The sequence below is a fragment of the Lycium barbarum genome, chromosome 6 (assembly GCF_019175385.1).
Source record: "Lycium barbarum isolate Lr01 chromosome 6, ASM1917538v2, whole genome shotgun sequence".
NCBI lineage: Eukaryota > Viridiplantae > Streptophyta > Magnoliopsida > Solanales > Solanaceae > Lycium > Lycium barbarum.
The window spans coordinates 7,851,023-7,854,645 of NC_083342.1; the positions used below are offsets into that span (position 1 = coordinate 7,851,023).

Sequence of the window (3,623 nt, forward strand, 5' to 3'; positions counted from 1 at the left end):
GGGGGGGCGCTATCTGGTCAATATTGCAAAAGTTAATTAGTTTAATTAATTTTATAATCCAACCAATAGAAAAATGACACGTGTTTAATGAAAAGATTCTGTTAGTGATAAGGGTATTTTAGACCCAATAGGTGGATGATAAGGGTATTTGGGGGCTGAAAGGTGGATGAAGGGTATTTTTGCTCCATTTTCAATAGTTCGAGGGTATTTTGGGCCCTTTTCCGATGAATCAATTATAAACATAGTACATGTGACGTGCCTTATGTACAATTACACACATCAAATATCAAATAATTGATGAACCTTACATGAAGTTACTCTCTCCATATTTTATTTCTGCATTATGCCTCCATTTAAAAATCAGCCAAGTATCAGATTAGAAAAATTAAAAGGTATCTTTACCAAGAATGGTTCCTTATTGAGATCAATTAACCGTAAATCCATAATGTCCCTTGACAATAAAATTAAAGCCGCATTACAAATAGTCGTCACTTCTCAAAACTAAACTGCCCTTTTGTCACTTCTCCTAACATCAGTTGGTCTAGTGGAAATTGCAAAAATGATCAATTTCAAAATTGAGATACGTTGGCGAATCTAAAATTTGAAGTTTATAAATTTCTATAACAATCTAAAGTTACAGTATTATTAACCTGGTTCATAGTTAAATATTTTTAAATATCTAATGACTTTCGTTATAGAATCAATGAAAAAATTATTAAATTCTCCAAAACTTGTATATTATACACTGGCTCCGCCTTTGACTCTATACACCCAAACTCAAGTTCCTTGACCCTATTTAAGATATGCATTTCTATAGAAAACTAAATTAATTAGACCATTAACCTTTTTGCTACGTAAAGACATGTTATAGTTCAACATTCTTCTACTTTACCATTTGTAGCACAGTGGCGTCGGTGGTGAGGTGGGAAAGACAAAACGAAAAGGTGTAGAAAATTAAAAAAGTGAAAAAAATATTATAATAAAAATATCTAGCACGTGGCGGCGTGAGCAAAACATCACTTTATGTATTGTCTTTTCTATATATTTGGGGCATGACACACATGCAATCACATGTGTCAATCATCAACATAACACCAAAAAAAAGCTTGTGGAGTTAAAGTTCTAGTTACAAGTTTGATAAAATTAAATAATTTTAGATGAAACTTTGTGTAATTATATTAAAGATTATATTGAATTTATAAAAAATACTCATTTCATCCCAAAAAGATTAGTACTTTTAGTTTTTTGAGAGTTAAACAAGGTGTTCTTTGATCGTAATTTTTTCATATATTTTTTAAATATTTTAAATTATTAATTATGGTGACTTATAGTACTTTATACCTAGTTTCTAAATAGGTAAATTTTATTTCGAAAAAATTAAAGATTCTATATTCAAACACACTATCAAAATTGAAAAAAATTAACTTTCAAAAAGCGAAAAGTGTCAATTTTTTTTAAACAGATAAAGCAATTAATTCAAAATCTGTTAATATGTCTTTTTAGAAATTTAAAAACTCTGAATCCGTTTTTTTATGACACATTCAAGATAGGCCACAAAACCATCCCTTAGCTCTGTCTCACGTCATTGTCATCTCTTCACCATTTCTGATTTATCAATTATTTTATTATCCTGTTGACCGTCTACTACTAAATTATTTTAATCAAGAAATATCCAAATGCCTCATTTTTGTTCCTCCATAATTCCCAGGACGAAGTTTCCATAAACGGTATCTGATCAACTAATTCCATACTCTTTCCTTCACCCCCCAAACTATAAATAACATATCACATTATTCTTCCATCATAATTACAATATCCATTCGTGTTTTCTTTCTAGAGCTTTCAACACAAAAAGTTTCCCAAGTTCTTTGTTTCAAGTTCAACCCTTTTTACATTCATATCATTTTCTACTTATATCCAACTTTCTTGCAAAACAAAAACAAAAAAACAAGTACACTAAACGTACTTGTAAGCATGTGTATGGCATCAGTTTCTGTTTCCACTGCTGAAAAAAAGTCTTTTTTCTCAAGATTACGCAATATGTTAGAATCTCATAAGAAAGGAAGAGGAGAATAAAATAATGATAACAACGACAGCTGTTACTACTACTGATCATCGTCTTTCGATCAGTAGTAGTGGTAGAAATAATGGCGAGTTAGAAAGGATATTTACGTACTTTGACGAGGATGGAGATGGAAAGGTGTCACCAGCGGAGCTAAGGAGGTGCATGAAGGCGGTAGGAGGCGAGCTGTCAGTGGAGGAGGCTGAGATGGCGGTGAGGCTGTCGGATTCTGACGGGGATGGGTTGTTAGGATTGGAGGATTTTACAAAGCTAATGGAAGAAGAGAGGAATAAGGAGAGTGAATTGATTGGAGCATTTGAAATGTATGAAATGGAAGGAAGTGGAGGCTACATTACTCCTAAGAGTTTGAAGAGGATGTTGAGTCGACTTGGTGAGTCAACTTCCATTGATAAATGCAAAGCTATGATTAGGAGATTTGATATCAATGGAGATGGAGTTCTTAGCTTTGATGAGTTCAAAACTATGATGACAACTTAGGAGAAGATTTCAAAACCCAAATATTGCTCCATACTGTATTATTTATGTACATAATAATCTGATCTCATTTTTGGTCCTTTTTTTTTTCTTGATTTCTTCCTTCTAAAAAACAATTGTAATATGATGGGATAATATAATACCCCTCCGTCTCAAAATACTTGTCGTGTTTTTCATTTACACACCCCTTAAGAAAACATTAATTAAGGGGGTGTAATTAGAAGTTTGTACTCTTTTAATCTTGACGTACATATATAATTCTTTGGCCATGAGCTTCAATTTGATTATTGAAAAATTATGCTGGATATTCGTCCGTTATTACAATATATGTGTAGCACTCTTGATAATTTTCTCTAAGTTTTGGAAGCGGTCTAAAGAATACATAAAATATCTTTTCAAGTCTTAAGGGAAGTGCAGCTCATTATTTTTGGTCCTAAAAGTTGTTCTAAATTTTGAAGCTTTTGTAAGGACCTGATTGTAATGAAGGTTATTACTTGAAGTCGAAGAGATATTACTAACTTTTGAGAAAATTGAAATAGGAGAAGACCCCATATTCATATAGCTAGTAACATTTTATTTCACTTAATCATAACATATCTTGACTAATGAGAAATATCTATTTTCGTTTTCCTCTAAATTCCCTCTTCTTGTTTAACATTTCTTCTAAGTTGTGTGTGACCTTTCCCACCAAATCATTAAACCTGGCGGATGCTTTGCCTACTTTTCATCCTCAATACATATTAAGATACATAGAAAATAATATGAACTTCGAAGATGTCAACGTTCTAATGTTGACCTCCAATTAATCACATGATTCCAAGTCATAGGAGTTGGGCTCCTATGAATCAATTTGAAACATGGTTGTACGTGCATGTGATTTGCCTTAATTATATACAATTGCATGTTAGGTATTTGGTGTGAATGGAAACGAAAGTTTTATTTCCTTTGCCTTTTTCGGAAAAATATTTTTTTTGTCGAAAAGGCACATGCCTTTTCAGAAAAGGCACACCTATTTTGTTAACAGACACCTGTTGTTGGTTATAAATATCTAGTCATCCCTTCAGAT

At 32.2% G+C, this 3,623-nt stretch overlaps 1 pseudogene; it reads left to right on the forward strand.

Annotated features, from left to right (window-relative positions):
• Positions 1 to 1,802: 1,802 nt before the first annotated feature.
• LOC132599516 (putative calcium-binding protein CML19) lies at positions 1,803 to 2,717 on the forward strand (annotated as a pseudogene).
• Positions 2,718 to 3,623: the final 906 nt, after the last annotated feature.